Source organism: Tamandua tetradactyla, chromosome 10 (genome assembly GCF_023851605.1).
Source record: "Tamandua tetradactyla isolate mTamTet1 chromosome 10, mTamTet1.pri, whole genome shotgun sequence".
NCBI classification, from domain to species: Eukaryota; Metazoa; Chordata; class Mammalia; order Pilosa; family Myrmecophagidae; genus Tamandua; species Tamandua tetradactyla.
Genome location: NC_135336.1, coordinates 58,178,977 through 58,200,754, shown reverse-complemented (window position 1 = coordinate 58,200,754; position 21,778 = coordinate 58,178,977). Strand labels below are relative to the sequence as shown.

Below are 21,778 nucleotides of genomic sequence, written 5' to 3'. Positions count from 1 at the left end.
AACTTGTCATTGGCTTTATTAATTCATACAAGCCTGGTTCCTATCATCATCTCAGTGGTTGTTCTCTCCCCCATTTCAACTCTGATATAATCACCTAACTCTTCCTTTATCTTCTTAATCTGTTGTTCACAAAATTTCGGCTCTTATTTGTTTTTTTTCCAAACTCAGGTCCAGACCCAGCTTTTCTTTTTCTCTCTTTTTTTTTTTTTTTTTTAACTTTTTTTATTGTATAATATAACATATATAGAAAGCAAAGAAGTTAAAAAGCAATAGTTTTCAAAGCACTCTTCAGCACATAGTTACAGGACAGATCCAAGAGTTTCTCATGGTCTATTATATCATCATCTCAGATTTTTCCTTCTAGCTTCTCCAGAACATAGGAGTCTAGAAGTCATAAACATTTTCTTATCATCACAATCGACTTTTTTTTCTTTTTTTATGTGAGAAATAACATATATATAAAAAAGCGATAAATTTTAAAGCACAGCACAGTACTTAATTGTAGAACAGATTTCAGAGTTTGGCATGGGTTACAATTCCACAATTTTAGGTTTTGACTTCCAGCTGCCTTAAGATATACTGGAGACTAAAAGAAATATCAATTTAATGATTCAGCAATCATATTCATTTGTTAAACTCTACTTTCTCTGTATAACTCCAACATCACCTTTGATCTTTTTATCCCCCTCTTTAGGGGTATTTGGGAAATGGCCATTCTAACCTTTTCATGCTTGAAGGGGCTGCCAATAATGTGGGGTAAGGAGATGGAACTAGCTGATGTTCTGGAGAGGCTGGGCCTTCTAGGTTTCAGGATTTATCTGGACCAGGGACCCATATGTAGATTGTAGTTTTCTAGAAAGTTACCCTGGGGCATGGAACATTTGTAGAGTCTTATATATTGCCCTAGGTGTTCTTAGAACTGGCTGGAATGGTGTTCTAGTTTGCTAGCTGCCAGAATGCAATATACCAGAAACAGAATGGCTTTTACAAAGGGGAATTTAATAAGTTGGTAGTTTACAGTTCTAAGGCCAGGAAAATGTCCCAATTAAAACAAGTCTATAGAGATGTCCAATCTAAGGCATCCAGGGAAAGATACCTTGGTTCAAGAAGGCTGATGAATTTCCGGGTTTCTCTCTCAAGTGAGAAGGCACATGGCAAGCACAGTCAGGGTTTCTCTCTCAGCTGGAAGGGCACGTGGCAAATATGGTGTCATCTGCTAGGTTTCTATCCTGGCTTCCTGTTTTATGAAGCTCCCTGGGAGGCATTTTCCTTCTTTATCTCCAAAGGTCGCTGGCTGGTGGACTCTTTGCTTCTCATGCTATGTCGTTCTGTTCTCTCAGAATCTCTTTCTGTCTCCAAAATGTTTTCTCTTTTATAGGACTCCAGAAACTAATCAAGACCCACCCAAATGGGTGGAGACATGCCTCCAGCTAATCCAGTTTAACAACCACTCTTGATTAAATCACATCTCCAGAGAGATGATCTAATTACAGGTTCAAACATACAATACTGAATAGGATTGGAAGAAACACTGCCTTTACAAAATGGGATTAGGATTAAACCATGGCTTTTCTAGGGTGCATAGATCATTTTAAACCAGCACAAATGGTTTTGATTGGGTTTTGGCAAGTTATGATAAGTAGCAATGTCTAAGCTTGCGTAAGAGTGATCTCTAGGGTAGCCTCTCTCCTCTATTTGAACTTACTCAGCCATTGATACTTTATTAGTTATACTTCTTTTCCCCCTTTTGGCCAGCATGGAATTGTTGATTGCACAGTGCCAGGGACAGACTCATTCCTGGGAGTAATCTCCCACCACACCACAACACTTTCACCCCTAGATGTCATGTCCCACATAGGGGGATGGCTATAATTTCACTTACAAAGTTGAGCTTAGAGAGAGTAAGGCCACATCTAAGCAACAAAAGGATCCTCCAGAAGTAATTTTAAGGCATGGCTATAGGTAGTCTGTGTTTCTTCACTATATACATAAGTTTCACAAGAGTAATAGGCCCAGCTTTTCTTATAAATTGTTTAGTTGAATTGCTGTCAATATGCTGAGCTCATAATCCTTGCAAAACAGTTGTGTTCTGAAATTGTATTTATGTTTCTCTGTGTTAAACTGACATAGGATTCATTGGCCTAGGAATTGTGGCACTTCCATATAAACAACCCTGGTCAGCTTTTTGGACAGCACTGATAAATTCGAGTTAAGATCTGCTGCAAAATGGAGTTGGCTTCAGTTTCTCATACAGTATGGACTTGGACAAACTTATTTTTTTCTTATAGAAGGCTTCTGAGGACAACCCAACTTCTGAGTATATTCTATTTTGGGAAGAGAGTTAAAACTGTACTAAAAAATATCACTTTAGTTAGTGATAAGTGCTTTAAAAAATGAAAATGGAATGGTGTATCCGAACATAACTGGGGAACTTCCATCATTTCCTTAACTTCATTATCCCAATATAAGCAAAGTTCTGTCATTGGTTTTCACATAGACAGCCTGCCTGCATCTTTAAAAAGTCAGTCAAGAGTGACTGTTGATATATATATATATATAGTTTTATCTGTTAGAGAAGGCAAAATAGGGACATGCCATTATCATAACATGGCTTCCTGAATTGTGTATATGAAAAAGTAATGTTTTACAGTTATGTCTTAATAAATTATTTATAACCAAAACCCTCACAAAGTTTTTTCTGCACATGAAAAGCCTATAACATAAACTTAAAGAAGTGTAGTGATGAAGAAATTTAGGGAACAGTTTATATAAGAGATGGTAAACTGAAAAATATTTCTAACCTAAGGAATAAACCTAAGATGTAGACATGAATGCAGATTTCAGTGTTTTAAATACAAATGTTATACTTTAATTCTTCTTGGGATAAATTTAAAGAAAGAAACAGAATCTTATTATGAAAATTTGTATACATAGAGCTACATCATTGACATTTCATTCAGACATATTACTCTAGTTATTTTCAACATTATTCTTCAAAATGGTATTAAATGTCAGGTAGTTAATTAAGAAAAAATTATAACCTGCACGATCATGATCATAAAAATCACATTTTCAGGGAGTCTGGCAACAACTGTGTTGCAACATAAATGATCAAGGTGATTTATATTTGAACATCCTTTATAAATGCTGTTAAAATCATCATTCATGTAATTAGCTCCCTGTGACATATACTATTCTGAATAATCCATGCTTCTTTCTTTTTGCTTTTCATCAAACTGGATTAAAATCAAACAAAGATATTTTCTTCTTTCTTTATGCGTTGGTTTGTTAAATGCTGTTGGAATGCAATATACCAGAAATGAAACAGCTTTTAAAAAGGGAATTTATTAAATGACAAGTTTATATTTCTGAGGCCATAAAATTTCCAAACTAAGGCATCCAGAGAAGGATACCTTGACTCAAGAAATGTCGATCTGGGAAGGCACAGTGGCTCCCTTCTGCTGGTCCTTTGGCTTCTGGTTTCAAACAGCTTCCCTGGGAGTGTTTTCTTTTTGCATCTCCAAATGCCTCTGTTGGTGTCAGCTCTGAAGTGTCTGCTTTCTCTAAAATGTCTCCCCTTTCAAAGGACTCTATTAAAGTAATCAAGTCCCACCTGGAATGGGTGGAGTCACCTCTCCATCTAATCCAAAGGCCACACCCACAATCGGGTGCATCACGTTTCCATGGAGAAATCTCATCAAAATGCCACACTCACAATTGAGTGGGTCACTCTCCATGGAAACAGCTTAACCAAAGGTTTCCACCCTACAATACTGAATCAGTCTTAAAGGACATGGCTTTACTGGGATACACAACACTTTCAAACCAGGACGCTTTCCAAATGTTACAACTTTTCCAAACCTAAATAAGTTAATAAAAAGAAATATTAGTTGTGATTAACTTATGCTTTAATCCCTCAAATTCTGTTTTTCAGTAATTATGTCACCAGCATCATTTCCTAAAAATAACAAGGTGGATTTTATTTGGTGAACTCAAGTTGTCTTGCTCATTCTATAACTAATATACAAATTTTTCTGCAGAAATGTTTTTTTATGGTGTCGTGTACTAGTGCTAAGTGACTGGACATAATTAAAATTGTTTAATTTGCACAAAATAGTAGTAGCAGTAGAAGTACTGTAATAAGCAGATATAACACATTTAGCTTTATAAAATATAGACATATTCCTTATCTTTTTTAATCTTCAAATCATTATTATTATCCACATTTTTACAGATGAATGTTGGGAAGCTTGGAAAGTTTTCCTTGTTACCATGAATACCTGGTAGAAATTGATCCCCAAACTAAGTTTTCACCTCTATGGTGAAATGGACTGCACTCTATTTTCTATGCTATATGTTGTGAAATTATAATCTTTTTTAATTTTACCCAGTAAGGAAGCAGAAATCTAGAGAAATTGTGATGCATTTGCTAAGCATTCACATATTCCACACATACAGTGTGTGGAAAATTTGCATGTTGTTGCAAAGAAAGTAAGAATATATGTATATTACAGGTTCTTCAGGAGATAATAATCGTTCCGAATATTTTCACAAAACAGGGAAATGTTGTTTTAGGAAATGAAAAATTATGAAAACCATGAATATTTAAGATCTTGCTTATGCTTAATTTACATACAAAGCAAATAATGAAAAAAAAGTGATAATTTTCAAAGCACACTTCAACAAGCAGCTGCATTACAGATCCCAGAGTTTGTCATGGGCAGCCATTTCATCATCTCAGATTTTTCCTTCTAGCAGCTCCAAAACATGGAGGCTAGAAGGAATATGAATATAATGATTCAGAAGCTGTACTGATTTGTTAAATACTAGTTTCTCAATTATACATCCTCCTTCTTTAATCCCTCTCCCATTCTATAGGGATCTTTAGGGAGTGCCTGTTCTGAAGGATATGGGGATGCAATCAATTGAAAATCCTGGAGAGGCTGGTCCCACTGGATTTCAGGAATTATGTGATCTAGGAACCTTCTGGGAATTATATGTTCCAGGAAGGCAAACCTAGTACATGAAACCTTTATAGAGTGTGGTAGTCGATTAAGGTGTCAACTAGGCTAGGTGAAGGTGCCTAGTTCTATTGCTGTGGACATGAGCCAATGGCATGTGAACTTTGTCTGTTGCTGATTACATCTGCAGTTGGCTAGGAGGCATGCCTGCTGCAATGAATGATGTTTGATTTAATTGGCTGGTGCTTAAATGAGAGAGCTCAAAGTAGCACAGCCAAAGCAGCTCAGCATACCTCATCTCAGCACTTGTGGCTCAGCCCAGGACTTTGGAGATGCAGAAAGGAATCACCCTGGGGAGAGTTGTTGGAACCCAGAAGCCTGGAGAGAAGGCCAGCAGAGAGCGCCCTGTGCCTTCCCTTGTAAGAAAGAACCTCAGTTGAAAGAACTAATTAAATAAATCCCCTTTTATTAAAAGCTAATCCAGCTCTGGTGTATTGCATTCCAGCAGCTAGCAAACTAAAACATGAGTCTCAATTTGAGCTCTAGGTGTTCTTAAGAGACTACTGGAGTGATGATAATTGGAGTTTAGCACTCACTGCCTGTTAACTATTGGCCATAGCATGCATTTTTTAGTTTTCCCCCTATATCCCTCTACAATGGACTCCTTGTCCACTATTGAAATAGTTCATGTGAGAACTAATTTATAATTATAAATTTAATCAGTGGAATACATGGCACTATAATCCCCCTTCAGTCATATTCACCTTCATGTGGCAATGTTACACACTGGCTAATTAGTTATCATCACTTCTATCCATTCCTTTGCCTTTAGATTCAACCTCTTTGGGTAGCCTTTCCTCTGTCTCTAGTTTCTGTGCATCTCTAGGTCTGCTATATTCTACAGTATAATCTCTTAAATTACCTCACAGTAGCGAAAGCATACAATATTTGTCCTTTTGTGTCTGACTTATTTCACTCAGGTTTCTGTCCTCGAAGTTCATCCTTGATGTTGTCATATGTTTTGGGGCATTATTTCATCTTACTGTTGCATAATGTACCATCATATGTATATACCACATTTTGTTTATCCACTTATCTGTTGATGAGTACTTGGATTTGTTTCCATCTCTTGGTAATTGCGAATAGTGCCAGCTATGAACATCAGTGTGCAATCGTCCATGCCACTGTCCTCAGCTCTTCTGGGTATATACTAAATATTGGTATTGCTAGGTCATAGGGCAATTCAATATTTAGTTTTCTGAGGAATCGCCAAACTGTCTTCCTTAGCAACCGCAACATTATACATTCCACCAGCAGTGAATAAGTGTTCCAATTTCTCCACCTCCTCTCCGACATTTGTAGTTTCCTGTTTAATAGCAGCCATTCTTATAGGTGTGAGGTGATATCTCATTGTCATCTTAATTTGCATCTCCATTATAGCCAATGAAGATGAGCAGTTCTTCATGTGCTTCTTAGCCATCTGTATTTGCTCTTCAGAAAAGTGTCTTAATTCACATACTCTGCCCATTTTATAATTGCGTTGTTTGTTCTTTTGTTGTTGAGCTGCATAATTTCTCTATGTACACAGGATATCAAGCCTTTATCCAATATGTGGTTTCCAAATATTTTCTCCCGTTTAGCTGTTTTACTCTTCACTTTTTAAGAGTCCTTTGAGTCACAGAAGCTCTTGATCTTAAGGAATTCCCACTTGTCTATTTTTTCTTTTACTGCTTATGCTTTAGGTGTAAAATTTAAAAAGCTACCTCCTGTTACAAGATCTTGAAGATGTTTCCCTGCATTTTCTTCTAGAAGTTTTATGGTATTGGTTCTTATATTTAGGTCTTTCATCCATTTTTGAATTAATTTTTGTATAGGGTATAAGGTACAGTCCTCTTTAATTTTTTTTGGCTATTGAAATCCAGTTCTCCCATGCCCATTTATTGAAAAGACCATTCTGTCCCAGTTCAACTATTCTGTCCCAGTTCAATGGATTTGGGGGTCTTATCAAAAATCAAATGTCCATAAATTTGGTGGTCTGTCTCTGCGCTCTTGATTCTGTTCCACTGGTCAATCCTTCTGTCTTTGTGCTGGTATCATGCTGTCTTGACCACTGTAGTTTTATAGTAAGCTTTAAAGTCAGGAAGTGATAGTCCTCCCACTTTGTTCCTCTTTTTTAGGGTTTCTTTAGCTATTTGGGGTCTATTTCCCTTCCACATAAATTTAATAATCAGCTTTTCCAAGCCTTCCAAGTAGGTTGTTGGGATTTTGATTGGTATTGCATTAAATCTGTAGATCAGTTTGGGTAGAACTGACATCTTGAGAGCATTCAATCTTCTTATCCATCTCTTCTTTTGGTCTCATACAGAAATTAAAGTTTTAAAATTTAGAAAATATTATCTTTTACCCTGTATTCTGATTTACCTTAGTCTTAACCAGATCAGCTTCATTCACATCTATGGTCAGAGAATGGTCTCTTTTTCAATTTCCTTAACAGTTGGTGTATGGAGGGAAGCTGACTTTCAGAACTGGAGAGTTCTATCTCTGAGTCTCAGTTGTCATGCAGATAGTTCCAGGGAACTTCCAGATTATGCAAGGTACAAAGCATCTCAGAATTTAGACAGAACACTTAAAGCTCAAGAGTAAATGGGCCTGTTGTAAGAGCTTTTTCTTTTACAACCTCTAAATAGATGAATAACACTTTATCTACATAAAATTAGCTAACAAAAGGATAGAAAATCATTTTAACTATTATAACACTTCTCAAACCCCTCCTATGTTAAAATAACTAACATAGTTATAGTTAAACTAGTAAATAGTTAAACTGTTTTGGCACCTCAGTTTTACAAGGTGAAATAACAAATCCTTTGTTACAGTTTTCTTTAAAAGAAGACTTGTCAGTGGCAAGGTCAATAAAACATTTACAAGGATATTTTGATATAAAATCTTTGCTTTAGACAAAGTAACTTGGATAAAAAAACTTTTAATACTTTTCATTAGGAGTAGATTAACACTTCACATTATTTTAGCAGAGAGAAAACTCAATTTTAGTTTTGAATGCAGACATGGTTTGTCACAAAATCCTTTTCTCAAAAATATTACAAAAAGGCTTATTAAATATTTTGTTATCACTGACTGTGACAGATAGAATTCACTTTTATAAACCTTCTAGAGCTTTCCATGTTTATTTAGGGCTTGTAGTAAGCAATAACTAGAAGGAACAAAATTCGCTTTCTCAAACCTACAAACTTGCAATATTCATTCAGGGCTTGTAGTCAGATACAAACAAAATTCACTTTAATAAAAAAATATGGCTATCTTAGTATGGGACATACTAAAAATCCATCCCAGCTGTAGTGTTCACTTATCCAGACTGCATATAATTAGAAATGAATTTGATAATAAATTCACAAAGCTCTTTGAACATGCATACTATCTTCCAGTAACCATATTCCTGATGGGGAGAAGAGACAGAGATACTACAACATAATGGAAGAGAAAAGTATGCTTGGGTTTGAATTGCAGTCAGACATTTATATACTTTATACTCAAAATGAGCAAATGATTACTTCACAACATACTTAAAATTTATCAGTCCAATCCAGAAATACCTTCAAAGGTCAGAAGAGCCCAAGTTTGAAACATAATAATTTCTTCAATGATTAAAGGATTCATATCCAGAAGAAAACTCAATGTTTTTCAATGTTATTCCCAAGAACTAAAAAACACCAGGAGTGCATTAGTTTGCAAAATTAAGTTCCGGCTTTTAAAAACTAGTTCAGAGCGCTATTTATTTGAATGCTACTTTCTTATTTAAAAGTACTACAAGTGCCGTCTCTACCATGAGGTCTTCTAAGGTTATTCTTTATCTATCTGCTTTTTAAAAATTTGCAAGCATTTTTTTTCCTTTATTACTATTGTCTTATATTATGCTCTGGTATATATATATTCTAACCTGAGTACAAATTCCATGAAGCTGAGAATTATGTCTTCCTAATTTATGACAATAATTTCTAAGAAAAATATATTGATTGACATTAACAAAACCACAACAAATTCAAATTCTTCCACATATGGGGCTAACAAATGGCAAAGTAATTTAAAAGCCAGATTCTTTGAAATCCAGGTAATCAAGGCTACAAAACTTTCATTTATATTTCTTACTAAACTTAACTGATTTCTTAAATAAGATGTATTTGAAGTATCAGCATATTTTTATTTTTATTACATTTTATATAGTGTCATCTTTGCCAGGTACAATGCTAAGTTTATGCAACGTGTCTGGTTAGGCTATTTTAAGAAGAATTTTGAGAATGTACTTACAATATTAGCTTACTTTATCAGTAAGTTAGTATAAATTTAGGGAAAACATAACTAAGCAAATAAAATTGTATTCATTCAATTCAAGTGACCATCATAAAATCAGGCATCAGACTAGATTTTGTCACTACAATTTTTGATTCCTTCTATTGGAGGTTAAAAAAACTCTTTGTTTTCATAATATCCTAAAATTACAAACACCCTTAAAAGTACATTGAGTATCGAGCTCTGGAAAATGTATTGAAATTGTTTAATTTGTCCCAAGTCTAAATCCAGGAAAACTTTTCCATTGTTCTCAAGGACCTTTCATTTTATTTATTGAAACTTGTCAGTTATAACTTAGTCAATTGCTCCTATCCCAAGGCTATTTATATTTTAATAATGATTTGTTTACTATGGTTACCATTGCAAAGGTATTATTGGAAAAAAATAATTGTAATAACATGACCTATTCCAAAGCATTTTTTGTATGTCTAGCATTTCTAATCTACAGGCCTAGTAAAAAAAAATTCTAAACCACAGCTCCCACATCTTTCCCTTCCCTCATAATTGCTTTAGGTGGTTAGGACCCAGGAGTAGGATAGGTGAGACAGAAAGAATGAGGCCTGTCCTGTTGAACTTGGATTTAAAAGTTTTAGGTGAGGGTGGTAGAATTTGAGAATTCCTATGCCCTTTTTTAAATTATTTCCAATTATCAGGTCTATTTCACGTAGAGCTACGACCCAGACAATTGGAAAATAACTGTGCCTTTTCCAGAGGCAGCCCTCTGGCAGCCTTCTGCTGACTTAGGGAAATGCCAGGGGAAGTTTTTTTCTAATGTCCAGGTTTGTTTACAGTAATTACAAAAACTAAAACATTGAATCCTGCTGTCCAGAGGGTTTTTCTTTTTTCCCTCCTCTGGGACTCCTAGAGTAATAGTTTATGTATAAAGTTGCTTTATTATCTTTAAGCTCTTTGAATAGAGCTCTTTAAGAATTTTTGTTAATTTGCTATTAATATCCAGAAGTATGAGAATATGCATTTACCAGGTAGACAGACACAAATAGAAAGTTAATCACAAGAAACAGGAACACAGAAATGCTTTTGAGAGGGACAAATAAAGGATTGAATATACATTATCTTATCCCATTTCTGCCCTTTTGCAGAACAATTTTAGAGCCACTTTCAGGGTATTTCTCCCCTGATTCTAAATCATACTGAGGCCAAATTGTGTTACTGAAATAAAACTTTTTCTCATAGACCCATGACTAAAATCTTTATAATTTTTCAATACATCCCAAGGTTCCCATTTTAAAGAATTACCGTAAACAGTAACCAATTTAGGAATACTTGACCAACACAAATACAGTAAGACACAAACTAACAAATTTAAGTATACTTGACATTTATTATATATTTAAGTAACAACCATTAATAACTGCATCAAATACACCAATTAACAATTAAAGAGGCATTAAATACTATATCAAAGTAACACAAGTAACAATTAAACAAGCATTAAATAGTACTATATCGTACTATATAGTACTATGTTACCTAGGTAACATACCAGTAACAGTCAAGCAGGCATATTTAATTTCATTGAACAACAATTTGATTATTTTCCACAAGTATACTCAACAGACAAACTTAGGTCAGGGTCTCAAACCCCATACAGAATGGTACCCAGAAAACAGGTGCAGAGGTCAGAACAGGGGGGAGCATTCTGGAAACAGAACCCCCCGTACTAATATCTTGATCCATTTTTGCCTTGATGATCCACTCCGGACTTGGAACTGGAAATGATTGCTCTCTTTGAAAGTTTTTAAGTTGCTAAAAGGGTTTAGAAAGCCAGCACAACAGAAAAACTTTTTAAGTTGCCGATAGGGTCTAGAGTGCTGACACAACGGACAAAACCCTGATTGCCAAGGCTCTAGACTAAATAGAGTCCAGCAACTGTGCAAGGTTTGGTTACTGCACTTACTTGTAAAAGGCTTCCAGAGCCTCAGGCAGCATCCCACCTAGGGGTTGCCAAATTGTTACCAGACAAAGGCAGTGAGTTATCTGCATGATGTGCTCAATGACCAATTCCTGAGACATCAGGGTTTCAAAGACAGAGTTTATTTGTAGGCATGAAAAAGGAGATCAAATGGCCCATCAGCACCAAAATCTGTCTACCAGAGCTGCAGTATTAGGATAATTTTATAGTATCAGAAGATGGGCCAGTTTTAGGATAATGAGCAAAATGGCTCCTGATGCAGTGTAATTACAAGTGATCTAATTATTGAGCATGCATAGGTTAATTGCATGCTTAGTCACAGAACATATGTAAGAAAATGTCAGCCTTAATATGATGATGGGTGTGATTTCACTTATAGATTAAAGTCTAAGCTGCTGCATGTCAGGCAGGCCTATTTTGGTTATATCCAGTCTCATTATCAAGAAAATTTTGGACTTGGGATGGGCTAGCTCTAAGCTGATCCAAGACCCTTCATTAATAAACATTCAGGACTATCTTTAGTGACCATAAGACTCCAAAGTTGAAAAACTGGATAAAATGGGTGCGAATGTCAGACACAAGGTTTTTGCAACCACAAGGGCACAAGATAAAAGTGATACAATCATTATCAAAGATCAAGGCAGTTGAATTACAGTTCAAAGATTTCACTTATTTCCCTTTGTCTACTTCCATACACCAGAAAGCAAAAAGGAATATTTATGTAATGATTCAGCAACCCTACTCATCCTTTAAATCCTAATTTCTCAGGTAGGGTAATCATTTTTTATCAGGCAAGAATTGACTAGCAGGCCATATTTGAGGTGACCAATAAGCTATACTTGGGAAGGACTTGAGTGGGACTTCTCTTTTCCCACTTCTCTGGCTCTTCCCTGTCCCTGCGTTATCTTTAGTAGTTTTTCACCATTCTGACTTGGCTCACATTATCGTTAATTTAGGACAGAGAATGCATAATTTGTCCAACCTGTGAACATTGAAATTACCTGATTTTCAGCCTACATAAGTAGCTGCTTCTTTGAGAAAGACAATATTCTCTTTAATTTTTGGTTTAAATGAGAAACCATCTAGGCTAAAAATTGTTTTTTTCTAATAGGTCTTTATTGAAGGTTTCGATAATACCCAAAACCCTTTAAAAGCCAACCTTCCTCATAATGGTCCCCTAAACTCTTGCTTGATAATTGCATTTTCTAGGGCCTTTCCTCCAGCAGATTACAGTTTGACATCTTACTTTGTTATACTTTACATACATGACTAATTTGCAACAAGTATATGCTCGCTACCACTCAGCACTGTGCCTTCTAAAGAGTGTGTAGTATTACAAGAGAGCTTTGAGAGGATATTGCATCCGCAGAACAAGAAAAGCCTGATATATGTATGTAGGGAGAGAGTGATAACATAAGAAAATGATTCTAAAAATTAAAAAGGCAATTACTGATGAATCATATTTGATAGAAGGGCTGGAAATCTATTGGCAATACCAGAAGATAAATTTGAGAAAATTTACCAGCCTGTAGAAAGACAAAGACACAGAGAAGAACAAATGAGACGAGACCTGAAGGTCAGATGCAGAGAAGTGAATTTTGGGCTAGTAAGAACTTCAGGAGAAAATAAAGCAAGTAGAGGAAAAGGACTATAAAATATAAAAAATATTCACTCTTTTTAGAAGGAAAGAACCAATTTAATGCAAGGAACAATTGAAGACACTAAGTGGACCACAGCACTAAAAATAAAGTGGGGAAAACCCCACCTATACAAACACCAATGTGTACCCCCCCACCTCCCCACCCATGCCCATTACTTAGACACATACTGGGGATATTTCAGACCTCCTAATGTTAAGAAACATTCTAAAAGCTTTGAGAGAAAAACAAATGAGTGTGGAGTGAGTTGCTACAAGGTACCTTGTAGGAGCATAGGCTCAGGCACATCAGAGATTCTCAATAAATGACTGCTTTGTTGCTTATATAGCACAGAGTCTAAAAAAGCAAGCAAAGAGATTATGTCATAGCTGGTCCCCTGGGGAGGTAAACTGCTTGTCTCAGTGTAGGTGGATGGCAGCTCCACACACCCAGCCTCAGAGAGCAGGAATGTCTGCAGGTATTTATGCAATTGCAGGGCAAGGGAGCCCTGCCACTGAGCACAAAGCAGTCATCAAGCAACTTTTGTGCACAGTTCCAGACCTGGCAAGCAGTTGTAACTGCTTGTTCTGGTTTCAGATAAGGTCTCTCTGTCAGGCTGCTCCATTAGACCTAATATGCTCCTTCTGCAACAGGAATGGAAACATATTGAAACATCTGCGCGCGATAAAACAGGAAGAGTGGTAGTCTAAGGTTGGCAGAAGGCTGCTAAGCCTGTCTGACTTCCCCAGCAATGAGGTTTTTTTTTTTTCTTTTTCTAAATAAGGTAATGGCTCTATTTAGAAGTCTGTGTAGGGTTCATATCAGAAATACTGAATGGTAAGTATTTCATATCTTACCATTCATATCAGAAATACTGAAAGCTAGGACTCCAAAATTCTGGAAAAATGATTTGATGATCCACTCTACCAAAACAATATTATAATTGAGAAAAATTAATAATTAGACTTAAAATATTCGTAGAAGTGATCCAGAATATAATAATCAATTATAGATTACAGTAAATGCAGCAAGTTTGTAGGCATTTGTTCAACTTAAAATATTATGTTTGGGGTTTCAGAGTAACATGAGTCACAAATTATATGGGTAAGAACTTAGAAATTCGTGATGTGCTGCAGATTTGTGTCTTCTGTCAGCATGAAAAACGAAAGCCAATTAGAAATTCTGGGAAAAGTAAAGCTAAAAAAGTGGACAAAAAATGAAACAAGTAAAAATGTCATGCTTTTGGAGAAACAAAGCAACTATGTATTGAATAAGTGATTTGGGACAGTGGAGAGGATCTACTTATATTCTAAATTCATGTAAAATTTCTTTGAATGCTCCAGCCATTTCCCCTTAATGTCATGTTGTCTTTTCCTCAAAAGTTTGTTATTTTTAGGGGATATTTTGTACTTTGGACTTTATATTTTACCTTCTTTATAAAATTTTTTAATCTATTAAAATGGATTTTTATATTCCTTTAGATATTTGAAATGCCTTTAATATTTTTATGAAATAATTAACAAAGTTATTTTTGCAGAGAATTTAAATATGCTCTTTCAAGAAAAATATACTTAAAAAAATTGCAATAGTGACCCCAGCATTTAATATTTTTCACATTTGTTAATTTAGAGGAATGTTTTAGGAAAAGATATTTATTGGCAATGAAAATGTTTATCTAAGGTTTAAAAATTTATTTAATTTCATATTTTAGTTTATTTCTCTTCAATGTAAAATTAATTAAATTACACATATATAAGCATAAATGAAATGCATATACATATGGAGCATCTACTTCTCTACTGTATCTATCTGTCTATCTATCTAATCATCTATATGAAATTTATTGCCTAGAAATTGAATAAAATTTTCCAAAATACATACAAACTTAATTGGGAAAAGACATAGTTAAGTAGCAAGAAATAAAATATTTTGAAATCCAATCATTTAGAGATAATTAGCATTTAGATTTGTGTGTATTTCCTTTTGACTACAGTGCTATAATATACAAAACACTGTTTACTGGACATTTCACTTAACATTATTGGTGATTAATATTCCATGCTATTAATTAATTATTTGAAAGTACACTTTAAAATTGATTTTCCAATATTTTATATTGTAAATGAATTCTGATTGACTCAGTGATTCCCTGACTATTATTTATCTAGGTTGTTTCCAAAGTTCTAATGCTATTAAGGATAAGTGTCCTTGTACCTAGTTCATATGTCTTTCTCCCTATAGCTTTGATTAGTGCTTAACACTTGGAAGCAGTATTATGAGTGTAAGAGTATGAACAAGTTTCAGGCTCAATATAATGACTGAATAACATTTTAAAAACTTTATACTGAATAATAAATCCTACCTGGTGTTATGAGGATTTAATGTCTATGGAACCTCATGGAAATTGAACATTATTTTAGAAACAGTGTTGATTTGTTAAATTTAAGATGATACATAACTTTTTATTTTTCATTTAATAATCACTTTTTATTTTATTATTTGTTGATCTATAAGTTTTTTTTAATCATATTTCTTCTTTTAAGTTGCTCCTGTTTATCCATTTTATTAGTCTGCTTTTCTTTTTTTGCTTTTGATTTGTATATCCTTTATATAGTAAAGTTTTTTTTGCAAATATTTTATTTCAATTGCTAGGTTGTTCTAAATATTATTTATGGTATTACTGACCTAAGATAATTTTGATTTTAAATGACCAAATCTCTTTATTCTTTATTATTGCTTCCCTATTTTGTACATATATAGTTCTTTACCATCTCAATATCTGATTAATACTGACATATTAATTTTCCGTTTTTATACTTTAGCGGTTTTTTAGAGTGACATTTAAAGACCACAGTTTTACTCTATTGTCTGGGTTCTTGGTTGCAAGCCAGAAAAATACACCCTGCTTTGAGCAGGAAAGGAATTTATTCATTGTTTGGAAGACACCAAGACCAGAGTTGGAATATGGTCAGGAATAAAGGAACCTCAGCAGTAGCTAGAATGACAGTAACAAAACATACCACAAATCTAGTCTGTTGAGAGCAGTGTCTTATTCTCTTGCTAAAAACAGTACAGACAATGCTTGTACCACTTCTGCTAGGTTTAGACATTGATGTTGGTTACTGTATAGCAGCACTTCTGCCCTTGAAATTTGTTTCTGCTGCTGTTGCCAGTTCCGCTGTACTGGATACTCAGTCTTTGCTCTGAATTTCTAAGCATCATTTTTATTCAAAGTCCCAGTTTGTAAGAATGGCTGGCCATTTGCTCATGCCAAGAGCATGTTATGTTAGGCAATATATTTTCTAATTCTTAAGTCATTTTACCCCATGTTTTCTGTTATTTTTGGACAAATATATCTCAACTCAAATAAAATTTTATGCCCAGAAATGGGGTACTCCAAATAAAAGAACTTAAATATGGAATTGGCAGTGTGAAGGAGATTGTCTGAAGGGTACTTTATTTGTAGCTTGGAAGTTGATGGCAACTATTAAGTGACAAGAAGCATTTGATTACATTGTCTACTATTATACTTGGTGATACATACTACTTGCCTGTCAATACTGGAGAAATTGTTGGAAAAAACTGGGATGTTATGGTGTATTGGTATTTCTTTCAGTCTTCAATAAAGCTCTAGTAAAAGAGACTGATTCTGAGGTGGCTCATCTGAAAATAGAAAGGAAAGAAAATATTTGTCTTTTCTGAGAGAGGGTGTTTTAAAATTGTTGTTTTCATCTGAACTGACAGAGTCTAATTGTCTGCATATAATAGGTTTAGAGAACCAATCCCCAAAACTCTTGAACCAAATCAGAAATCTCATCCCTAAGATTCTGTTTTTCAAGAACCAATTCTTGTAAAAAATTCTGTATTAGCAAGGGTTCTGTAGGAAATAGAACTGACAGGATATATATATTATGTATATATATTATTTAAATATTATGAGATTTGTTATAGGAATCGGCACACAGAATGGTGGGGATGGGCAAATTCAAATTCTGTAGGTCAGACTGCAGGCTGGGAATTCCAATGAAGTTTTTTGAAGAATTTCCCAGCAGAAACTGTCTGGCTGAGGTAGAGATGGAAATTCTCCCCTCTGACTACTGAAATCATCACTTTTTTCCTTTTAAGGCCTCCGGCTGATCAAATGAGTCTTCTCTCATAGTTGAAGCATGTTGTTGTAATCAACCACACTTATTGATGATTTAACCCATGAAATATCCTCACAGAATAATCAGGGCAGTGTTTGCTTGACAAAACAACTGGATATCATAATCTGGCCAAGTTGACACTTGAATGTAACCATCATAAGCTGATATGAATTAGAAAAGAGTATAAATGATTTTTTTTCCTTAGAAAATGTCCTTTGATACTAAAAAGCACTTCCGGCCTAATTTCATAGTTAACTGATGGTTGAGTTATATCATGTTAACAAGACAGATTTTTGACTAAATATACTTTTCATGAAATTTAAACAAAATCTAAATTTAATTATAAAATACAAGTGTAAAAAATGTTAAATGAAAAGAAATGTTACACAAGTTCATAATTAAAATAATTAAAACATTGGGCTGTTTGCAGCTGATGAACTGAATCTTCTGAAAATGTTATCTGTTTATCCAGGAAGAAAGAAAATCTCTTATAGTCCTAAGAGCACATGGAATTTTGGTGGTCAGTTAGTTTGCTGGGTACTTTTTACATTGTACCAATAAGGAAAAAATTGAATTCATACTATTCATATTATATTATTAACCTGAAAATCTGGTGTTCTGGGGCTGAGTCCCAGCGATCTTTGGTTCTTACTTTGTTGCTTGGCAAGGCATATGGTGATGTCTTCAGGTGTCTCCTTTCTCTTCTGTTGATGGCAAAGATCTGGCTGTTCCCTCTGTGACTTTAATCTTCATCTGAGTTTCATTCTGCTTATGAAGGACTCCAGAAATAGGTTTAAGACCCGTCCTGATTGAGGTTGGCTAGTTATACCTTAACTAACTTTGTCGGAATGTCTACTAAAAATGGGTTCACCAATAGGAATGGATTAAATTTAAGAACATGTTTTTCTGGGGTACATAAGCTTCAAGCCTCCACACTTCATCCTTTGCACCCCAAAAATGCCATGTTCTTTCTATTCACAAAATACATTTCTTCGATCACAATATCCCTACCTTAAGTTATTTCAGCAAAAATATTAAGTATAAATTCTGAGCAAAATCACTTACATGTGTGTAGTGTCCTGAAGAGCGATTTCCCTCCGTCTCTGGACCTGTGAAAGGCATAAGATAAATATTCCCATTCCCATGGAGAGAAATTGGAAGGAAAACAGAGGCAAGGGCCCCAAAGAATTCCAAAACCTGACAGGGAATAGTCTTTTAAATTTCAAGTTCTAGGAGCCATCTATGGAAGGATGTTTAGTCCTCCGAGCCTGGTGAAGTGGCAATTACACACTTCCAAGTGCTTGCAGTGTCCATGGTCTCCAAGAACACTGGAGTGAAGGTTCCACCCTCTGCAAGCATTGGGATGGCAGCCAGGCACTCTGCAGTCCCTCGAGTGCAGGCTTTAATCCCCCAGAACGCTAATGTGACAGCACTCAACCCGAACCACAGGGAGAAAAGCTCACCTTCTCCAAGCACTGGGGCAGACTTACTTTTAAAACACACATAGGTGGACCTGCTCTCTTGACTTGAGAAGATGTCTTTGGTCAAGACCTGAGTTTCCCTGCTTCTGCCCTTGATGTGAATGCCTTCTATTGAAACTTCTTTGTCCCTTTTATTCCAGGCTGGCAGTGATTCCATTATATACACTGAAGAAAAAACTTGGTCTTTCATGTAGTGAAAGTCATCAGACAAAAGAACTTTCCAAAGATCCTTCTGGATAATTGCATTATAACCCTGAATTCCACAGAAATTGCTGACTGGCTCCATGTTCAATTAAATCCTCATGTGAAGTGCTATTGTCTGGGGACTCACTTTCTGGAAACTCAGAATTCTCCAGACCATCCATTTCCAGTTTATTTGTGTCTAGGAGTTCAGTTCTCAGCTTATCCCTTTCCTCTTGCATTTTACTATAAACTACAAAGATAAACCACCTTGGAAATCTCCTCAGCTAAATATCCAGGTTGATCACTCTCAATTTCTGTCTCCCATCTGACCTCAAACCTCAATTTCATCAAGTTTTCTGTCCCTGTAAAACAAAAATCACCTTTCCTCCAATTTCTAATAAATCAGTCATCATTTTTTTTCCTAAGGGTCTCACTGAAAGGACTTTTAGCATCTATATTTCTACCAATAGTTTCTTCAAAGCAATCTAACTTTTTTCTATAAAACACATCAAATTCTTACAGCCTCTCCCTATTACTCAATTCCAAAGCTGACTCCACATTTTTTGGTATCTGCAACAGCAGCACCTTATTCTTTTGTACAAAAATCTGTTTTGGTTTCCTAGGTTGCTTAGCAAATACCATAAAAGGGGTCAGTTTAACAATGGAAATTTATTTTCTCATGGTTTCAGGCTGAGAAACAGTCCAAATCAAGGCATCATCATGACAATGCTTTCTTTCTGAAGACCAGTATTTAGATCTGGCTGCCAGCAATCTTTGGTTCTTACTTTATCATGTGGCAAGGTACATGATAATTGAGCTGGTCTCTCCCTTCTCTTCCAGACTCTGTTGTTCTCCAGAGGGATCTGGCTGATCCTTCTGATGCTTTTCTTTTTTTTTTCTGATTTCCATTCTGTATATAAATGATCCAGTAATAAGATTAAGACCCATCCTGATTGAGACTGGTCATATCTTAACTGAAGTAACCTCATCAAAAAGTCTTACTTACAGTGGATTCACACCCACAGGAACAGATTGAATTTAAGAATATGCTGTTTTGGGGGTAATTACAGCTTCAGATCATCACTTGTGTTCATGATTAGGAAAAATCTATTGTAGGTTTGAATGACGTACAACATACTTGGAGGCAAAACTCCAATAATTCTTTATTGTGGTGGATTACATTATGTTCTCTAATTTAGATGTGCTTTTGATTTTGATTTGCATTCCTGTGGATGTGAACCTACTGTAAATAAGATCTCTTGAAGATGTTATTTTAGCTCAGATGAGGCCCAACTGAATGATATTGGGTTGGAGAAGTTTAGACAGGGAGAAAATGAAGGGAGGGACTAGAAGTTGGAAGCCAATGGAAACCAGCAGAACCCAGGTGGAAGAAAAAAAGACCTCACAAGGGATACAATCCAAGGAACCCCATGTATTACTAGAAACCAATATCAGAATGTTAGAATTTAGGGGGAGAAAGCATCGCCTTGCTCACTCCTCAATTTTAGACCTTTCCTATCCTCACAACTGTGAGCCAATAAATTCCCGTTGTTTAAGCTAACCGATCATGTGGGTACGCCTTATGTGGCCTGGAAACTAAGATATTTGTTGAAATCTATTGCTTAATTCAATCATTGTATTACTAATTAGAACAAAGAACATTTGGCCCCTTTTTATTATCAGACCATGAATACTATCTTTCAAAATGTTAACTCTATGCCAAGTTTAGTTATTTTGCGCTTACATGATTTTCCACTTTTCCATTTGGTGTTTGACTAATATGATGCCTATGGTACCACACTCTTCAGCTTGCTGTCTCTCTTGTAAAATTAAAAACTTGTTTGAAGGTATCTGAACATTTGTCCTGTTGGAGGGCCATTAACACAGTCAATTCAATACTAACGGCCCTGCTCGATTAGTGGCGGATGATTTGGAATTCATGGCGTACTGCCCTCAGTTAAATGGAAGCTACTATATTTTAGTTTTGATTGGAGTTTAGTATAGGAACTACAAAACTGTGAAATACATTCATTAATTATGGACCAAGAAAGGACATTTTAATTAAAATAATATCACAAAACTATTCTTAAATACCTTCAATCTGTTTTGCAATGGAAAGATCTTCAAGTTCATATTGTATAAAGCTGTATATTATGTTAGAAAACCTACAGATTAGCTAATTTTTCCAAGTCAAAATAATTTATTAATATCACAAATAATAAAATGTTTGAAGAATTTGGCATACATGCAAATCATGTTCGAGTGCTGCTGTCGAGGATTGATTATTCACCTAACTCAGCCGAGTTTTAAAAATAATTTTCAAGAGTCCTAGTTGTCTATTCTACCTCTAGAATTTTATTATTATTTTATTATCTCCTCTCTCCTTCCTTTCTGTTCCCACTGCTACTACCATCATCCATTTCTTTAATATTGCCAATTTTAATAATATTTATCATTTCCTGAGTACTGACTATATTCTAGACCCTGAGATAAATGTTTTATTTCTTTTATTCTTAGTATAGCACTGAGTTCCCTATTACTGTCATTCCTAGAAGGACCCTTAAGGCTAAGAAAATTGTTCAAGAACACTCAATAAATAGCAGAGCCTGTATTTCAAACCCAAATCTGACTAATTCCTAAAAAAATCTCATTGATTCTGGCATAGTATTTCCCTGTTTACTTCATAGCTAGATATTTGCAACAACTTTCTAAATAATTTTCTACTGTAAATCTATCAATTGCTATCAGATTACCACAAAAAATGTATTTATTTCACCTTCTCTGAGAGTGTTACTTGTTCCCCACTGGCTGCTGGATGACATAAAGCCATCAGCCATACGTTTGCATCCCTGTCTGTATTGTACCCAAAGTACTGGCTTGCCACACCCATGGACATCAGCTGTGCTTCAATCTGCCTCAACTACTTCATGTTCCCTCAGTCTGCTTATCCTTTTTCCTCTGCCTTGATTCCTGGTTCAACATTTCTACCTTTTGAAATAGTATTTAACCTTAAATTCTCTCCCAGATATGGCACCTTCTCCATGAAATCTTTTCTAATCTCTATCCACTCTCTATC

The 21,778-nt window shown here is 35.2% G+C and overlaps 1 protein-coding gene across 20 annotated transcripts in view; it reads left to right on the top strand.

Moving 5' to 3' along the window:
* The window catches only part of CSNK2A2IP (casein kinase 2 subunit alpha' interacting protein), a 287,809-nt gene that overhangs the window by 101,134 nt on the left and 164,897 nt on the right, over nucleotides 1–21,778 (top strand). The window contains exon 3 of one of the 20 annotated variants that reach the window (XR_013158582.1): nucleotides 18,660–18,810. The exons of the other annotated variants lie outside the window; for them this stretch is intronic. The gene's annotated coding sequence lies outside the window, so the exon portion shown is untranslated. Of the gene's footprint in view, nucleotides 1–18,659; nucleotides 18,811–21,778 lie in introns of those variants that run through there. 20 annotated transcript variants of the gene reach the window in all.